The sequence below is a fragment of the Neomonachus schauinslandi genome, chromosome 16, assembly GCF_002201575.2.
Source record: "Neomonachus schauinslandi chromosome 16, ASM220157v2, whole genome shotgun sequence".
In the NCBI taxonomy this organism is placed as follows: domain Eukaryota; kingdom Metazoa; phylum Chordata; class Mammalia; order Carnivora; family Phocidae; genus Neomonachus; species Neomonachus schauinslandi.
Window position 1 is genome coordinate 12,847,683 of NC_058418.1, and position 20,896 is coordinate 12,868,578.

The 20,896-nt window shown below is 40.4% G+C and overlaps 2 pseudogenes across 1 annotated transcript; one reads left to right on the forward strand and one right to left on the reverse strand.

The window, feature by feature from the left end:
• Nucleotides 1-9,203: 9,203 nt before the first annotated feature.
• LOC123326907 lies at nucleotides 9,204-10,106 on the forward strand (annotated as a pseudogene).
• Nucleotides 10,107-18,188: 8,082 nt separating this feature from the next.
• LOC110590268 lies at nucleotides 18,189-18,821 on the reverse strand (annotated as a pseudogene). Its single transcript, XR_002480941.1, has one exon. The product of XR_002480941.1 is annotated as an NADH dehydrogenase [ubiquinone] iron-sulfur protein 8, mitochondrial-like (transcript).
• Between the last annotated feature and the right edge of the window lie 2,075 nt (nucleotides 18,822-20,896).

Consider the following 20,896-nt stretch of genomic DNA (forward strand, 5'->3'; position numbering starts at 1 on the left):
GACTGTTATAAGGTCAATGAATTTTGCCAGATGTATACATCTATGTAACCATCACTATGGTCAAGATAGAAAACATTTCCACCATCCCAAAATGTTCTGTCATGTTCCTTTGTGGTCAATTACACCTCCTTCCCCAGCTATGGGCAACTAGGCAACCACTGACCTGCTTTCTGTCACTATAGATTAATTTTGACTTTTCTAGAATTTCATATAAATGGAATCATACAATATGTACTCTCTTGTCCCTGGTTGATTTGTTCAGCAAAATGTTTTTTTGAAATTTCTTGTAATTGTATCAGTTGTCCATTCTTGAGCAGAATTCCATTCAATCCTATCATTGTTCGTTGCTGAACAGTTCTACGAATATACCATAATTTGTTTATCTAGTCACTGAGTTGTTTCTAACTTTGGCTGCTATGAATGAAGCTGCTATGAACATCATGCATAAGTCTTTGTGTGGAAGTATTTTTCATTTCTCTTGAATAAATATGTAGAACTGAAGTTGTTGAGTCGTATGGTAAGTATATGTTGAGCTTTAAAAGAAACTGCTGAAACTGTCCTCCAAGGTGGGTGTTAACATTTCACATCTGCCAGCAATACAAGAGAGGTCCAGTGTTTCATGATCTTCAGTCTTCGATTTTAACAATTTGAGTACTTATATAGTGGTATCTTACTGTGGTTTTGTGTTTCCCTGATGTCTGATGATGTTGAACATGTTTTCTTTTTTTTTTTTTAAGATTTTTATTTTTTTGTATTTATTTATTTGAGAGAGAGAGAGAGAGTATGAGTGGGGGGAGGGGCAGAGGGAGGAGCAGACTCCCTGCTGAGCAGGGAGCCTGACTCAGGGCTCTATCCCAGGACCCTGGGATCATGACCTGAGCCGAAGGCAGATGCCCAACTGACTGAGCCACCCAGGCGCCCCATGTTGAACATTTTTTCAAGTGTGCATTGACCATTTATATATCTTTTTTGGGAAGTGACTGATATCTCACTCATTTTAAGATGGAATTGTTTGTATTCTTCTTATAGATTTCAAGAGTTATTTATATATTCTGGATATAAGTTAGATATAGTGCTGTAAATATTTCCTTCCAGCCCATGGTTTGCCTTTTTATGTTCTTAATTGTAAATTTTGAAGATCAAAAGCCTTTAATGTTGATGAAGTCCAGTTTTTTCTTTTATGGTTTGTACTTTTTGTGTTCTATTTAAGAATTCTGCACCTACTTTGGGGAAATAAATATTTTCTTTGGGTGCATTATACTTTTAACTTTTATATTTAGTTCTATGATCAAATTTGAGTTAATATTTGTGTATGCTGTAAGGTATGGGTCCAGGTGCTCTTTCTCTCTCTCTCTTTTTTGCATATAGATGTTGAATTGTTCTATAAGTCTTTATATGAATTTTTAGAATGAATTTCTTATGTATAGCTAATGGTTGTGTCTTGCCATTTTATTTTTTTCAATTTTATTTATTTAAGTAATTTCTATACCCCATGAGGGCCTCAAACTCATGACCCCAAGATCAAGAGTTGCATGCCTCTCTGACTGAGGCAGCCAGGCACCCCGGGTCTTGCCTTTTTATCCAGCCTACTATTCTCTCCCTTATAGTTGAAGTATTTATACCATTTATAATGTGATTATTCATATCATTGAGTTTAAATCTACCTTTTTTGATATCTTCTTTCTACTTTCACCCTCTGTAGCTTATTTTTTTCTCCTTTTTGCTTTTTGGGTTAATTGAGGGGTTTTTTGTTTGTTTTTCGTATTGTTATCTCTGTTATTGGCTTATAGCTATATATCTTATTTTATTGTTGTTGCTCTAGGGTTTACAATAGACAACTTATCAGTCTACCTTCAAGTAATATTGGACCACTTCACATGTAATATAATAAGAATATATTTCCATTCTTCCACTCATTCTTTATGCAATTGACATAGATTTTATTTCTACCTATGTTATAAACCTCATAACATAATATTACATTTTTAAAAAAATAATATTTTAAGGGTGCCTGGGTGGCTCAGGTAGTTAAGCATCTCCCTTCAGCTCAGATCATGATCCCAGAGTTCTGGGATTGAACCCTGAGTTGGGCTCCCTCCTCAGCAGGGAGTCTGCTTCTCCCTCTCACTCTCCCTCTGTGCTCTCTCTCTCTCTCAAATAAATAAATAAAATCTTTTAAAAAAAAAAATAAAAATAATGTTTAAGAAATCAACAATAAAAAAATCCCTTTTGCATTTACCTGTGTATTTCCCATTTGCAGCACACATTATTCATTTGTGTAAATCTAGGTTTCCATCTAATACCACTTTTCTTCCATTTGAAGAACTTCCTTTAACTTTTCTTCCAGTAAAGCTCTGTTGGTGATAAATTCTCTGTTTTTGTTCATCAGAGAAAGTCTTTATTTTTATTCTTATTTTTTTGGAAAGTCTTTATTTTAAATTCCCTTGAAAGAGAAATTTTATTTGGGTATAAAATTCTAGGTTGACAGTTTTTTTCCCCCTTTCAGCTCTATAAAAATATAACTCAACTGTCTTAGGGTCTGTGTAATTTCTGATAAGAAATCATTAATGTTTCTTATTTTTGTTCCTCTTCTTTTTTTAATGATTTTCTTTATTTATTTGAGAGAGAGAGTGAGAGCATGAGTTGGGGAGCCTGATGTGGGGCTCGATCCCAGGACCCCAAGATCATGACCTGAACTGAAGGCAGACACTTAACCGACTGAGCCACCCAGTCCTCCCTGTTCCTCTTCTTCTAATGTGTATTTTTCTTTGGCTGCTTTTAAGACTTTATGTTTAACTAGTTTTCAGGAGTTCAGTTTTTATGAAGTGTGTTTCTTGGATCTGTGAGTTTATAGTTTTCACCAAACTTAGGAATTTATTATCTATTATTCCTTCCAAAATATGTATTTCACCCCCCCTTTTTAAAAAAGGTTTTATTTATTCATTTGAGAGAGAGAGCACGAGCTGGGGAGAGGGGCAAAGGGTGAGGGACAAGCAGACTCCCTGCTGAGCAGGGAGCCCAATACAGGGCTTGAGCCCAAGACCCCAAGATCATGACCTGAGCTGAAGGTAGACACTTTACTGACTGAGCCACCCAGGTGCCCCATATTTCCTCCTTTTCTCTGATGATTTTAATTATGCGTATATTAACCTGTTTAATATTATCTCATACACGAAGCTCTATTACCTTTAAAAATTCACTCTTTTGCTTCGTTTTGGTAGTTTTTACTGAAAATTCTTCTAGTTTACTGACCTCTTCTGTGTGTAATCCATTGTTAGTCCCATATAGTTACTAAACAAACAAACAAAATACACAAATGGGTCTGTTTTATTGGCTTTTTTCCTCCTGTTTAGGGGCATATTTTTCTGGTTTATTGGCATGCCTAGTAACTTTTAATTGAATGATGGACATTGTCAATTTTACTTCTGATATACAGTTAATTTACTTGTGGTTCAGTTTGATTCTCTCAAAGCTTACATTCAAGCTTTGTTAACTGGGTTTAGAATAACCTTCTTTGTAGAGATATTTAGTCCAACCAGTAAGGCATGGCCCCTCTGGTGCCTCCACTGAATGCCCAAAGTGATTAGTGAGGACTCTCCTTTCTGGCTGGTCATAACTTGAATACCTTCCAGCTTTGAATGAGCTCTGGGAACTGTTTAGTTCATAGTTACCTGTCTTTTATAGGTACGACCTTATGGAGTTTCACCCTCTGTGTGTACAACATAGTATTCAGCAAAGACTCAGGGGGGACCCATGCAGATTTCTGAGGCTCTTTTTCTGCATAGCTCCCTATTCTCTCTTGTTGCCTCTTGAGCCTATTACATACATATTCTTAGTTTTCTTTTTTTAAAAAGATTTTATTTCAGAGAGAGAGAGTGATCAAGAGTGAGAGAGAGCATGAGTGGGGGGAGCGGGGAGAGGGACAAGCAGACTCCCTGCCAAGCAGGGAGCCCAAGGTGAGGCTCGATCCCAGGGTCCTGGGATCATAACCTGAGCTGAAGGCAGATGCTTAACCGACTAAGCCACCCAGGCACCCCACATATTCTTAGTTTTCTGTCATGTCAGTTCATCCCAATATTTCTTTTTTTCTCTCTGTAGTGTGACTTATTGGTCAATCTTTTGTAATCCTAGTATCCTTAATTCTCTTCTTATTTCATTACTCTGACCTGGAAAAACCTCAGCATTAATTGAATCTAGTGTCTGTTTTCCCTGTGGCTACACTATGGCAGTTTTGTGCAGCTGAATACACAACTTGGTAGATTGGTGTCAGCATAAATATTTCATTGGAAATAACCTGAATTCCTCCTATGATTCTTCCTAGTAGATCCCTTCTACTTCATCTTTCAACTCTTTCTACCATTATCTGCCACTGGGCTTTCAAATATTCTCAATTATCCTCAGATCTTTATGCTTCTTCCTTTCTTTTATGATACGCTTCTCTCCTGCATCATGGAGAGGTTGAAGTTATCTGTTGAGGAATCCCTGTGTTTCCTTCCATAATTCAGAATGATCCTCATGTTACACCCATTCTTTTTTTAAGTTTTATTTATTTAAGTAATCTCTACACCCCACTGGGGCTTGAACTCATGACCCTAAGATGAAGACTCACAGGCCCCTCTGACTGAGCCAGCCAGGTGCCCCATACCCATTCTTTTTTCCTAAACTTATGTTAAGTGGGTGATGTATTCCTCTTTAAGACTAAGATTAATTTTTTTGTTAATGCATGGATCCTGTGTTTCTCCTCCTCCTCCTGCTTCTTCTTTTTACCTAGTAATGGACTTTGATCTAATTAATATTAAATATGTCTTTACTGTAATCCAACAAATCCTGATCTACCAGCTCTTACCCATCAGTATTTAAACTCTCTCTCTTCCCCAGGAAGTTCTGGTTACTGTTTTACAGTTACATTTATTGATAGAGTGATCTGTACTCTCCTCCACTTCCTCACTCCCATACACTGAGTGCATAGTAAATTGTTCCATCACACAGCCCCGTCTCATTTATTTTATCTTTTATAATGGGTCTCTGTCAATATCTGCTGCCTTGTTTATTTTATTTATTTATTTAATTTTCATGTATTTATTTTAAATACTCTCTACACCCAAGGTGGAGCTCAAACTCAACAACCCTAAGATCAGGTGTCACACACTCTTCCGATTGAGCCCACCAGGTGCCCTTCTTCTGTCTTGTTTAGATATCCCCCAGACTCCTTCCTTGGAAGGCCTCTTGTTTTCCCGACCAAATCTATGATAGGTGGAAGTCATTCAAGCCTGTGGGATCTACAAATTATCTTCTAGGAAATATACCCCTCAGAGGTTTTCAGAAGATAGGCAGAGTCATGTGTTATTCTCCAAGCCCTCACTGTTTAGACCTCACAATTATTTGACTTCATCCCTGTAGGGAATGCAGAAAAAATGTTTTCTTCCAGTTCCCTCTGACAGCATCTTGGGATATTCTCTTGAAACACTCATAATTAACTTGGATAATTAGTATGCTGAGAAAAAAAATGTTTAGAAATTCTTTTCTTGGAGGCACTGTCATTGATGCTAGAAATAATATAATAATCACAACTCTAAAGAGATGAGGTCAGTATAACCAAGCCTATAACTGAGGGCTCAGCTTTTCCCTCCCATGGCAAATCTGGTAAACATTGGGTCTACCATCTTCTAACAAAAGTTACTCAGGTGAGTGGAGTTTTAGTTGAGATTTAGAAACTGTCTGGGAGAGAAAAGGGGTGAATATTCAGAGATGGGAAACTACACAATGTCTGGACAATAATACCTTTTCATGAGAATGCACAAGAATCCGTGGTAGAGCCCGCCTGGGAAGGGATGTTCTCTAATCATTTGGAGATTCTCTTCCTCTTGCCCACTTTTCTACAGTGTCTCCTTGATTCTTTCCCTGCATTAGTTCTGTCCCAATTTTTACCTCTGTTCTTTGATTAAACTTTAGTCTGAGATTCCTTAAGTGTGGGATCAAGATGAATTAAATGTATAATAGAGAAAATTATAGGCCTGGTTCATAGAATGTCTTAAATAAATATTAATGTCTTCTGTTTCCACTGGACCTTATCTGGACGAGACTGAATTTGGGAAATTTATTTATATGGGAGAGTGCTATGTATGTGTGTCACTGTGCGCACTGCATGAAAAATTTTAAGACATTGTCTGCATCTTAATTAGATTGGTGCACTAAGAAATTATATCTTATTGTAGATTCTGATCTTCTAATAAAAATAATACACCTTGGTGGGGCGCCTGGGTGGCTCAGTCGTTAAGCGTCTGCCTTCGGCTCAGGTCATGATCCCGGGGTCCTGGGATTGAGTCCCGCATCGGGCTCCCTGCTCGGCGGGAAGCCTGCTTCTCCCTCTCCCATTCCCCCTGCTTGTGTTCCTGCTCTCACTCTCTCTCTCTCTCTGTCAAATAAATAAATAAAATCTTTAAAAAAAAAATACACCTTGGAACACATGACAGACCCAATTATGAAGAAGGCATTCTTACCAGTGAGTATCTTATAGCTGGGTTCTCATTTCCAATAGCATACTTGGGTCCAAAACCAGAATTCTGAGATGTGGTATTGGTCTTAGAATCAGACATGTGATGTGGATCCTGCCTTCTGCTCTGTGTTCCAGGGACATAAAAATCCTGAAAGCAAATATGACAGATCGGGGCTGTGGCTAACACATGGTCAGTGCTCACAGGGGCTTAAAGATTTGGTGAAATCTCACTGAACCTTGGGGTACATGGACTTTAGGGAGCCATCTTCACATTTTTTTGCTCAAGCACAGAACCCATACAGAATTCATCATCAGCCACAGTATTCTGTAGGTCAGCTGCACCTCTGCTGCTATTTCTATCTGCATGTGTATCTGGTTCCTGCTCTTTCCAATGACATTTTTTTTTTGCCCTGAAATTTATTTGTCTGTTAAGATTTGATTTGACAATTTCAACTTTATACTTTCCAAATCATTCACCAATTATTCTGGTCCCTCATACCGAACAGCTATTTCCTAATTTGTTGAGTTTTCTACTTATAATTTTTTCTGGACACTTCATCCTGACCCATTGATATGTTTGACTGTTCTTCAGTTGTACCCACACTTTAATTGCTGTAATAAGTTCTAGGAAATCAGGTAGGCAATCCATTGTTATTATTATTTTAAAAAAATGAATCAGTTTCTGTATGTTTGAAAATATTGGCAATAAATTGTTGGGGAAAATTACTTGGATTTTCTTGTACAATTATAGCTAAATTTTGAGACAAATTGCCCAGTTCCCCCCAAAATTGTCTTGCTATTTTGACTGATATTGAATTGAATCTACACATTTGAGGAAGTTTCAAGAATTGAATCTACACACTGGGCGCCTGGGTGGCTCAGTTGGTTAAGCGACTGCCTTCGGCTCAGGTCATGATCCTGGAGTCCCTGGATCGAGTCCTGCATCAGGCTCCCTGCTCGACAGGGAGTCTACTTCTCCCTCTGACCCTCCCCCCTCTCATGTGCTCTCTCTCATTCTCTCTCTCTCAAATAAATGAATAAAATATTTTAAAAAAAAGAATTGAATCTACACATTTGGGGAAGTTTCAAATCTTGACGTGTTATATCTTCCCATCCAAGAACATGGAATGAGTTCCACTCCTTCAAGACTTTTTTGTGCTATTTAATTTTTTTTACTTTTATATTTCCAGCACATTACTGATCTAGTTTGGTTCGAAGGTTTGAAAAGTGTTTATGCATAATATATTTTAAATTTTTGCATATTTGTGTAACATTTGAGCAAATTACTCTTATTACTTCTAAAATATTTCAGCATATTCTTCAAAAGTTACACATAAAAATGATCTAATTTTCAAAGAGGGATAACTTTTTCCTGCCATTTTATTGACTGAATCAGAAAAATAATGAATAATTGTGTGCCTGAGATCATGTTAGTCTTTTTTCCCCGTGAAATGAGATTGTCTCTAATATTCATTGTCATGTTAATCGTGGGTAGTCTTGGAATATATCTTTGTTAATGTTGTATTATTATTAAGATATAAATACTGCTCATTCAGTTTAGGTCCTTGATTCAAGAGTTGTATTTAAAAATTACATTGGGGGCGCCTGCGTGGCTCATCTTTAAGTGTCTGCCTTCGGCTCGGGTCATGATCCCAGGATTCTGGGATCGAGCCCCGCATCGGGCTCTCTGCTCCGTGGGAAGACTGCTTCTCCCTCTCCCACTCTCCCTGCCTGTGTTCCCTCTCTCACTGTGTCTCTCTCTGTCAAATAAATAAATAAACTCTTTAAAAAATAAAAAAAATAAATAAAAATTACATTGGTTTATAGAAAGATAACATTTGACTAAGAGTATTTGATAGGATCCAGTGCAACATAAGATACTTGAATACCTATCCCTCAGATAGGTTAAGCATTTACATAAACAAAACCAAACAAATGCTCAAATCAAGCAAGAACATGCAGTTTCAAATAACACAATTAGTGAGCTTAATGCACTGTTTTTTAAAAAGATTTTATTTACTTATTTGACAGAGAGAGATAGAGCACAAGCAGGGGGAGTAAGAGAGGGAGAGGGGGAGGCAGACTCCCCGTGGAGCAGGGAGCTGGATGGGGGACTGGATCCCAGGACCCTGGGATCATGACCTGAGCTGAAGGCAGACGCTTAACCAACTGAGCCACCCAGGTGCCCCTTACTGCACGATTTTTAACTATTAAGTAGAGAATATGCATTCTGTTAAGAAGTCTGTCAGTGTAAAGGACATATTGAAATAACTTTTGGCATGAAAATAATGACTCCATTCATTATTTGTTTATTCATGTAATAGATATTAATTGACTGCCTACTAGTAACAGATTGTTCTAGACCCTGGATATGGACTGCTAACAGGTAGACAAGACCCCCTGCTTTCATGGCTCTCATAGTTCTGTTGGAGGAAACTGTCTTCCTTTGATAGAAATAAGGTAATCCAATAAGATAATTTCAGTTGTTATAAGTACCACAAGAGATATAGTAGGTGATGAGGAGAAAAAAAAACTTTAGGGATGGGATTTTTATGCATGACAAGAGGATAGGTTTCCCAGGAAGGAGTTTTTAAAGAAATTATGGTGAGAACTGTAGTTCACTTGACTTGAAGACACTCATGTTCTCCTTCTCTTTCTCTCCGGGTGCTACAAACCTGTGAAAAATCATACTTCAGTCACCTAGGCAATGATTTCTGCTAACTTGTCAATAGGTATAGTCATCCTTGTTCAGACTGGAATAGGGACTGTGGGTAATGTTTTACTCCTTTGTCATTATGTCTGCTCTCTTTTTAGGAGACATAGATTGAGACCATTAGGGCAAATAATCAACCATCTTGCTTTAGCCAATACTTTGATCCTTCTTCGTGGAGGAATCCCTTTGACAATGGTAGCCTTTGGGTTGAAATATTTCCTACATGATGTCACATGTAAACTTGTCTTTTATTTTCACAGAGTGGCCTGGGGAAACTCTCTTAGCACCACCTGTTTTTTGAGTGGTTTCCAGGCCTTGAGTACTAACCCTACAAACTATAGATGGGCAGAACTCAAATTCAAATCCCCAAAGCGTATTAATTCTCCATGTATCCTGAGTTGGATGTTTCATTTGCTGATAAATATCATTGTTTCCAGGAGAGTGACTGGACCAAAGAATAGCAGAAATATCAGTGTGAAATCAAATCTTGGGTATTGCCCTCATTTGTTTATTAACACAATTACATAATCAATATGTTTAGTTATTTTCACCTCTATTGATATTATTTGTTTGGGACTCATGATGTAGGCCAGTGGATACATGATATTTTTCCTTCACGGGCACCAACAGCGAGTCTAATACATTCACAGTACTAGGCAATCTTCCCAAATATCCCCAGGGACCAGAGCCGCAAAAGCTATCCTGATACTTGTGAGCACTTTTGTTATATTTTATTCCCTCTCTTCTGTTTTTGAAATGTATGCTTATCTTTTTGACAACCAACCGTTGTGGCTTGTGAACACCAGTGTGCTTCTGGCATCTTATTTTCCAACCCTCAGTCCCTTTTTGCTCTTAAAAAGTGACCCTCACATCTCCCGCCTCTGCCATTCCTGCTGAGGAAGTTGTAGAATTTACCCAACTACTGACAGCCTTGTACAACATTCATTCACCCATTGATCTCCTACTGGGAAGTATATGAAGTATATTCTCTGTACCACTGATGTGTCAGACACAGTGGTGAACAGCAAGGGTATCTGCTCCAATAAAGTGTGGGGAATCCAGACATCAAACAAATAATTATATAATTGCAGTCACACAGATTGGTGCAACGAGGAACTCAGGATTGTATGTTTAAGGACTTTGCATCTGCAGATTTAGGCTACTCCCTGAACAGTTTGGAGGAAGTTTGCCAGCCATCATGGGTGTTTTAGGTAAATAGAAAAATGTGTTTGAACACCATTTGAAGGAAGGAACATAGAACATACAAAGAACTGAAAGAAACCCTGTGTACCTTGTGTGCCAAGAACAAGGGACATCGGCATGAGCCAAAGGATGGGATGACCATTTGCCAGGTTTTACAGATTAGGTTAAGGATTTGTACCATGAGTCTCAACAGTAGTTTCAGACAATTTAAGGGTTTTCTCAAGGAGAAAGGTGGCATTTTAAAAAAAGTCCAGTTTACATAACAATTATGAGCATGGTTTATTGAATTGAGCAAGAGTGAACTTGGGAAGAAGACACAGGGGACTTCTGAAGTCAACCAGATGAGAGAGGACGATGCTTCTGATAAAGATGATGAAAATCAACATCGGGGGGTGGAGAACATGGACTTGAGAAAAACTTCCTTAGAAAGAAGTGTGCGCTGAACTTAGTGATCATTTTACAAATGGTTATGTAAGGCTGGTGTGGACAGTGGCTCACCACTCTCTTAAGACTTGGGCAACTGGATGGATTGTGGTGGTGTTTCTCGATCTTGAGAAATTGGGAAGCTGTCCTTGGGGTGTAGAAATACCACGTATTCTTTTTGGCACGTGGAATGTGTTATGTCTCTGAGGCATCTGCGTCATGCATGTGTCTGGTGAAGTATCACATACTTCACATATATGAGTGGGGGACAGATGGAAGATTTGCTTTGGAAATACACATTTAGCTGTCAACAACGTATACTGGTAATAGGGACTTAGGTAGGGTTGAAATAAGAAAGAGCATTTTGAGAGTGGAGAGAATATGCCTGAGAACGTAGTAACAAGTTAGCTTCATTTAAAGATCAGATAGAGGGGCGCCTGGGTGGCTCAGTCGTTAAGCGTCTACCTCTGGCTCAGGTCGTGATCCCAGGGTCCTGGGATCGAGCCCCGCATCGGGCTCCCTGCTCCGCGAGAAGCCTGCTTCTCCCTCTCCCACTCCCCCTGCTTGTGTTCCCTCTCTCACTATATCAAAATCCTTAAAAAAAATAAAAATAAAATAAAGATCAGATAGAGGAGGTAGATCTACATGTCCACTTCATTCACTCATTTATTCATTCATTTTAACAAGAATATTTAATGCTTCCTTACTATATGCCAGTCACTGTTATAGGTGATGCTATATATAGTAATATATAGTAATACATATGATAGGAAAAAATAATGGTCCTTATGGAGTTTACATTCTACTGAGAGTGACAGAAAATGTTAAATAGATACCATAGTATTTCAGCTGCTGCTAAGTGCTCTATTGAAAAGTAATGAGTAGGAGGGGGACAAGGAATGCCCTGGGTGATTCAGTTTTTATTTTATTTTATTTATTCATTTTTTTTTAAAGATTTTATTTATTTATCCGAGACAGAGAGAATGAGAGAGACAGAGAGCACATGAGAGGGGGGAGGGCCAGAGGGAGAAGCAGGCTCCCTGCCGAGCAGGGAGCCCGATGCAGGACTCGATCCAGGGACTCTAGGATCATGACCTGAGCCGAAGGCAGTCGCTTAACCAACTGAGCCACCCAGGCGCCCCTATTCATTTTTTTTTTAGAGAGAGAGTGTGTGTGTGCGTGCACATGAGTGGGGGTAGGGGGGCAGAGAAGGAGGGAGAGGTAAATGGAGAGAATCTTAAGCAGACGTTCCCCTGAGCGTGGAGCTGGACATGGGGCTCGATCTCATGACCCTGAGATCATAACCTGAGCAGAAACCAAGAGTTGGGCGCTCAACTGACTGAGCCACCCGGGCACCCCCTGGGTGATTTAGTTTTAAATAACCTGGTCAGGAGATCCCTTCCTGAGAGTGTGATATTTGAGCAGTATTGAAGGACTTGAGGGAGCAAGTAATACATACAGCCTTTGGCAAGAATATAGAGGGTGGAGGAGATAGATGGAGGAAAGATTGAGGAAGGACAGTTATTGGTGTGTTGAGGGAATAGTAAGGTGACCAGAGGGGCTGCCGGGAGACTTGGGAATGAGCCATAGGAGGAGTTAAAAGTGCCAGCTTATATTGAAGTATTGTAGGTAGTGTAACTATTTTGACTTTTTGGGGAGGCTATTAGATGTTTTTGAACAGAGGAAGGACATGATCCTATTTATTTTTCTGAAAGAATGATGATGATGGTTTTATACTGTATCAATTCCAAGAACTCCCTTCCCAAATGCTTTCAGGATAGGGTTAGTGGGGGCCATGTTTGTGCCATATTTAGAAGTTGGAAGAGAAGAAGTAGCCATATGCTCTGAAGGGCAGTGGGGGCCCCAGGTGCTGCCACAGCTCCCCACAGTGCTGCTCATCTGCTGACTCACCGGCGGGCATGATGCCCCAGCTCCTGCCAGGTGACCTTGTTCAGCAGGCTTCTGCAGGTCACCCACATTGCAGGAGGTGGAGGTCATGAGACACCAACACAGGTCCCAGTTTGTTCTCACTCTCTCCTATTTCACACCCAGCTTTTATATCCTGACTATGTGGCCTGCCAACCTACAGTGACCTCAGGTCCATCCCATAGACTTCTTTACCAGCTCCCACACTGGTGAAAGGTCTAATGCTTATTTAAAAAATCCTCATATTCCATACCCCTCCCAGTGGTTCTACTTCTCTGATTGAATCCTAACTGAATGATATTCCTCCTGGGTTCTTGCTCAGGAGATCAAAGGACACTAGAAGGCAAACTGTGATAATCCACGTGTGGTGTGATGGAAGTGGTGAGCATTGTTCAAATTTGCATATATTTTTATGCATTTGTCTTTTTCCTTTTCTGAGGCGATTACAATCCCCAGGCAAACGTGAATCTTTTTTTTTTTTTTTGAGATTTTATTTATTTATTTGAGAGAGAGTGAGAGCGAGAGAGATCACAGAGGGAGAAGGAGAAGCAGACTCCCCACTGAGCCCGATGCGGGGCTCGATTCCAGGACCCCAAGATCATGACCTGAGCTGAAGGCAGCTGCTTAACTGACTGAGCCTCACAGGTGCCCCAAACATGAGTCTTTATTGTCTTGTTATTTCTGTGCCGGCTCCCAACACAGATGAGATCTATAAAAATTCCAGGCTCTTGTTTACTCGACCTGATGTCTTTTTTCCCCCCATAAATTTTATAGCAGTATAGCATTCATAAGGAAAGAGGCCCAAATCATAAGTGGGCAGACTGACATTCTCACAATTTATGAATGTCTGATGAAACCAAAATCCAGATTAAGAACAGACTAACACCGGGCGCCTGGGTGGCTCAGATGGTTAGGCGTCTGCCTTCGGCTCAGGTCATGATCCCAGGGTCCTGGGATCGGGTCCCACATCGGGCTCCCTGCTCCTTGGGAGCCTGCTTCTCCCTCTGCCTTTCTCTCTCTCTCTCTCTGTCTCTCATGAATAAATGGATAAAATCTTTAAAAAAAAAAAAAAAGAACAGACTAATACCAATATCCTAGGATTGATTTTTATACCATAGTGAAGTCACCAATCCCAAAGGTAACCCCTGTCCAGATTCCTAACACTGTACATTAGTATGACTCTATTTGAGCTCTATATGGAGGGAGTCAAGCAGTATGTCCATTGCACCTGAATTCTGTGGCTCAACATTATGATTCTGAAACTTATGTATGTTATGGTGTGTAGTTTTAGTTTTTAAGATTTTAAATTTTTAAGTAATCTCTACACCAAATGTAGGGCTCAGACTCAAAGCTCCGAGATCAAGAGCCACATGCTCTATGACTGAGCCAGCCAGGCATCCCTGTAGTTGAAATTCTCTTATTCTTATGTCTTATTCTTCTTGTGTAAATACAAGGCAATTTAATCCTTTTAGTGTACATGTTCATTTGGATTGTTTCCAGACTTGGCTATTAGAAGAGTGCTGTTATAAATATGTTTGTATATGTCTTTTGGGACATTTATACATGAATTTCTTCTGAGAATATAGTAAAAACTGCTGGATCATTTGGTAGGCATATCTTAGCTTTCATAGACAATACCAAACAGTTTTCCAAAGTGGTTGTACCAATGAATTGATATTTCCACCAGCAGTGTATGAGAATTCTGTTGCTCCAAATATTCCAACATTTGGTATTGTCTATTTTCACCCCATCTTAGCCATACTGATGAGTGTGTAGTGATACCACACTGTGATTTTAATTTTCATTCCCCTGTGACTACTGAAGTGAAGAATCTTTATGTATGTTTTTTGTCTATTTGGCTGGATTCTTTTGTGAATTCTCTTTCAAAATGTTGCCTTGGGTGCCTGGCTGGCTCAGTCAATGGAGCATGTGACTCTTGGTTTTCAGTGTAGAATCTTACACATCATTTATTAGATGTTTTCCTAGATATTTGATGTTTTTGATGCTATTTTAAATGGCGTAACTTTTTTTAAAAAAGATTTTGTTTCTAAGCAATCTCTGTACCCAATGTGGGGCTTGAACTTACAACCCTGTGAACAAGAGTCACATGCTCCACTGACTGAGCCAGCCAGGCGCCCCTAAATGGCATCACTTTTAAAGTTTCTTTGTTGAAAAAAAAAAAGTTTCTTTGTTGGTAGTATTTAGAAAGTACATAGAAATAAAATCAGCATTGTATTTTGAATTTGAATCCAGCAACATTGCTAAATTATGGTATATTGCTTTAGATTCCATTTTATTTTCTATGTACACCATGATGTCATCTGTGAATAATAACAGGTTTATTTATTTTCATCCAATCTATATGTCTTTTATTCATTTGTCTTGCCTTAAATTCATTGAATAGAACCTCCAACAAAATGGTGAGAATGGGCATACTTGCTTAATTCTGACCTTAGGGGAGAAAGCTTTCAATTTTCACCATTAATTTTAATAATTCATCATTGTGATTGGATGTAGAAATTTTAGATGTTATTGTAAGAATAACGAGGTTTTCTTCTGTTCTCAGTTTGCTAAGAATTTTGCATTTTTTTAATAAACCCTATTTTGTTGTGATTTTTAAAAATTTTTTCTTGATTTATTGGTATTTTGATAAGGAGTTTTGCATCTATGTTTATGAGATGCATTTTGAAATGTCCTTATTAGGTTTGGTATCAAAATTACCGGACTTTTACAATGAGTTGCAGAGTGTTTCCTTCTTTCTGTTCTCTGGATGAGTTTGAGTAAGATTAATACTATTTCTTTCTTAAATGTTTAGAATTCCCTGGTGAAGCAATTCAGGCATGGCGTTTTCTTGTGGCAAATATTTAAAATAGTGGTCCAATTTCTTTAATAGCGCTAGGAGAATTCAGACTTTCTATTTCTTCTTGTGTCAATTCTCATAGGTTTTTTTTTTTTTTTAAGATTTTATTTATTTATTCATAAGAGACAGAGAGAGAGAGGCAGGCTCCCCACTGAGCAGGGAGCCCGATGTGGGACTCGATCCCAGGACCCTGGGATCATGACCTGAGCCGAAGGCAGATGCTTAACCATCTGAGCCACCCAGGCACCCAATTTTCATAGGTTTTATTTTTCAAGAAAATTGGTCATTGAACTAAGTCGTCAAAGAACTAAGTTGTCAAATATTGAAAAGTTGTTTATTGAATTCTCATTATCTTTAAAAATGTCTGTAGAGGGACGCCTGGGTGGCTCAGTCAGTTAAGCATCTGCCTTCGACTCATGTCATGATCCCAGGGTCCTGGGATCGAGTCCCATGTTGGGCTCCCTGCTCAGCGGGGAGTCTGCTTCTCTCACTCCCTCTGCCCTTCCTCCCTGCTCATGCTCTCTGTCTCTCTCTCTCAGTCTGTCTCTCAAATAAATAAATAAAATCTTAAAAAAAAGAAACTATGGTCATTTATTCCATTTTTTGATGCATACTTGACAACAGCAGAATCCATATATTTCCTCCTTAATATGAAGAGTGAGTACTGTTATTGTAGGAAGAGTCCTTGGAAATTAATCTGACTTGCAATAGCAATTTGCAAGTGATACCTATATATGGCATTGCAAAAAGAGTGATATTATCAAAGAATAAAAGATGCAAATGTGGTGACTCCTATCACATCTCCACCCACTTCACTTGTTTAGCTTGCATTGAAATGGATGGAGTTTGGATAATGACTGTAGTTTATCATTAAATCAATCAGGATTCCTAATTTCTGTGTGTTAGATGATGGCAGGTTAAACTCATATTAGATTCCAGTAGTACAGGGGTCTCAGTTATGTCACCCAAATGAAAGTCATTGCTGCATTTAGCAACTCCTTCTACTCAGAAGCACAGAGTTAGGGGTCTCTGGGTGGCTCAGTCAGTTGAGTGTCCGACTCTTGATTTCAGCTTGGGCCACGATCTCGGGGTAATGGGATCCAGTCCCACCTCAGGCTCTGCACTGGGCAGGGAGTCTGCTTGGGATTCCCCCGCCTCTCTCCTTCTGCCCACCTCTAGCCCACCCAGTTCGCTCTCTCTCTCTCTCTTAAAAAAAAAAAAAAGCCCAGTGTTTATTTGGTTTCGGTTTCTATACATTTTATTTATTTATTTATTTTTTAAAGGTTTTATTTATTTATTTGATATAGAGAGAGAGAGAGACAGTGAGAGAGGGAACACAAGCAGGGGGATTGGAAGAGGGAGAAGCAGGGAGCCCGATGCAGGGCTTGATCCCAGGACCCTGGGATCATGACCTGAGCTGAAGGCAGACGCTTAACGACTGAGCCACCCAGGCGCCCCTGGTTTCTGTACATTTTAAAACGAACATACACACCATTTAAATGTGCTGCTCTGACCCATTTTCTGAATGACTTATGAAATAGGCAGTATTGATCGGGTCCCAAAGCTAGAGAAAATTTGGCAAGTCTTTTTAAAAAAATTTTTTTAAGATTTTCTTTATAAGTAACTGAATGTGGAGCACAGACTCACAACTCTGAGATCAAGAGCCACGTGCTCCCCTGACAGAGCCAGCTGGGTGCTCCTGGCAGGTCTTTTTTTCTTAAATGAGATGTAAATGACATATAGCATTGTATTAGTTTTAGGTGTATACAACATAATGATTTGATATCTGCATATATTGTGAAATGATTAACCACAATAAATTTTGTTAACATTCATTGCCAAACATAGCTACACATTTTTTTCTTGCAGTAAGAACTTTTAAGATCTACTATCTTAGCCACTTTCAAATATATGTTTTGATCTTATCAAATATATGATATTGTTAACTATAGTCACAGTGCTGTATATTACAATCCCAGGGATTATTTATTTTATAACTTTTGAAGTTTGTACCTTTTGACTCCCTTCACTCATTCCACTCACTCCCCATACCCCACCTCTGGCAATCCCAATCTCTGTTTCTATGACTTTGGTTTTTCTTTTTTATTGAGATAAATTGACATTATATATATACAATCACATTACTGTTTTCTTTTAAGATTCTGCATATAAGTGAGATCATAAAGTATTTGTCTTTCTCTGACTTATTTCACCAAGCATGAGGACCTCATGGTCCATCTATGTTGTTGCAAATGGCAAGTTTTCTTCTTTTTTATGGCTGAATAATATTCGTGTGTGTGTGTGTGTGTGTGTGTGTAATTTTCTTTGTCTCTTCATCCAATGATAGACACTTAGGTTGCTTCCATGTCTTGACTATTGTAAGTAATGCTGCAGTAAGCATGGGGGTGCAGATAGCTTTTTGAGATTGTGATTGTGTTTCCTTCAGATAAACACCCAGAAGTGGAATTATGGAATCATATGGATTTTGCAAGTCTTTTTTTGGGGGGGGGGGGAGGCAGAGCTTTTTTATTGGGCCGCAGGGGCTGCAGGCCAGCCGGGTGGGGGGCGTCAGCGGTAGAGGTAGTCGGCCTGGATGTTGGCGGCGATCTCGGCCTCCCACTTGTCCCCGTTGCTGAGCAGCTTCTCCTTGTCGTACAGGAGCTCCTCGTGCGTCTCGGTGGAGAACTCGAAGTTGGGGCCCTCGACGATGGCGTCCACGGGGCAGGCCTCCTGGCAGAAGCCGCAGTAGCTGCTCTTGGTCATGGCGATGTCGTAGCGGGTGGTCCGGAGGCTGCCATCCGCCCGCGCGCTGCTCGGCCTCGGTGGTGATGGCCTGGGCGGGGCAGCCAGCCTCACAGAGCTTACAGGCGATGCAGCGCTCCTCTCCCGATGGGTACCGACGCAGCGCATGCTCTCCCCGAAAGCAAGGGCTCAGTGGGCCCTTCTCGAATCGGTAGTTGATGGTGGCAGGCTCCCGGAACAGGTAGCTCAGGGTCATGCCCAGGCTTCGGATGAGCTCAGTCCACAGCAGGGTCTGAGCCGCCCTGTCGGTCACCGCCTTCGTGTCCATCGAGGGTTCCCGCATGTTCACGAACTTGTGGGTCGCTGCCACTGTGCTGCTGTGGAGGCTTGGGCCAGTGGGATGCCCTGCACGTGCAGCCTGGGCCAGGGCCCGAAGTTGGTATAGTCAGGCAGCGCATCTTGAAGCGCTCTCGCTCCTTCCCTTGCTCGGATTTTGCAAGTCTTAACTGAACAGCAGGTAGTGCTGCTATTTGGGCCTTAAAATACAGAAAATGTAAGGATATTTAAAGTATCTATGTTTGTTTGTTTGTTTGTTTTAAGATTTTATTTATTTATTTGTCAGAGAGAGACAAAGCACAAGCAGAGAGAGAGGCAGGCAGAGGGAGAAGCAGGCTCCCCGCTGAGCAAGGAGCCCGATGCGGGACTCGATCCCAGGACCCCGGGATCATGACCTGAGCTGAAGGCAGATGCTTAACCGACTGAGCCACCCAGGCATCCCTAAAGTATCTATGTTATATCAGTTTGATGTGTGGAGACCATATAAACCTCAATAACTGAACATAATAAAAAAAAAAGAAGAAGAATCATAGGGCATAGGGCATATCCCTGTGGTTGTGGAGTAAATCCATGCCATCATAAGTACGTAAGTATCATAATTTTGAGAACAACTACTTGGCCCTAGTTGAAACTAAATGTCAGGGACCTTAAAATTTCTTTAAAAAGCTGTCTATAGTCACTGTTTCCAGATGTCACTTCCTTAGTTTCTCTTCAAACTCATATTTATTTATTTATTTTTAGTAATCTCTACACCCCAACATGGGGCTCAAACTCACAACCCCGAGACCAGGAGTCGCAGGCTCCTCTGACTGACCCAGCCAGGTGCCTTCTTTAAGCTCTTATAATTGAGCCTTCATCCTCACTGCAGTAAAATTGCTCTTTTTTTTTTTTTTAAGTAATCTCTACACTGAAAGTAGGGCTTGAACTCACAACCCCAAAATAAATAGTTGTGGGCTCCACTGACTGAGCCAGCCAGATACCCCCTAAGATTGCTCTTAATAAGTCATTAATGACTGCTGTTTGCACATACTTTTCTCAAATCTCAGTCCCCATATTATTTACAATCTAAGCAGAATGACAATGGGCAACTCTTTTATTCTTTTTTAAATATGACCTGCTTTATTTATTTATTTGTTTATTTTTAAGTAGGCTCCACGTCCAATATGGGGCTCAAACTCATGACCCTGAGATCAAGAGTTGCATACTCCACTGACTGAGCCAGCCAGATGCCCCTCTTTTATTATTGATGTACTTCATTCTCTTAGTTTCTGAACCACCACATTCCTTTCTGCCCCACATTCTTTGCTGCTCACTTCTTTTGAGCTAGATCTCTTAATTTTGTAGTACATCAGGGGTTGTTCCTAGTTCTTCTCTTCTCTACCTTCATATTCTTTTTTTAAGATTTTATTTATTTATTTGAGAGGGAGAGAGAGAGAAAGCAAGAGCACAAGAGCAGGGGGAGGGAGAAGCAAACTCCCCATTGAGCAGGGAGTCTGATGCAGGGCTTGATCCCAGGACCCTGGGATTATGACCTGAGCTGAAGGCAGATGCTTAACTGACTGAGCCACCCAAGTGCCCCCATATTCTTTTTTTTTTTAAGATTTATTTATTTATTTGAGAGAGAGAGAATGTGAGCATGGGGAGGGGCAAAGGGAGAGAATGTCAGGCAGACCCCTGCTGAGTGCAGAGCCCAATGTGGAGCTTGACCTCACAACCCCTGAGATCACTACCTGAGCAGAAACCGAGAGTTGGACACCCAGCCGACTGAGCCACCCAGGCACCCCCACCTTAATGTTATTTTTATGTATACACATCTGGTTATTTGGCTTTAAACAAAAACAAAAACAACAGCTTTGGAGGCCGAGAGTGAAAACGGCGGCCTCCCAATCTCTGCCCCGGAGGAGCCGAGAACCCGGGGCCCCGCTCCTCAGTGAGCCCCCAGAGAAAAGCAGTCAATCACTCCCGTCTCCCAGTCTCCGGCCGCACTCCGTGCTCACCTGGCCTGACTGAGCGTTTCTATCTCTGGCACCCGATCCCGTTTGGAGTCTCCAAACCCAGCAGATCCCTGCTGTGCGCTCCCGCGCTGCTCCTCCCAGGGCGGTGGGGGAGGGGGGGAGGAAAAAAAACCCCTAAGAAATAAGAAACTAAAACAAAACTAAGAACTTTCAACAGCTTTGCAGCCAGCAACTTTAATGGG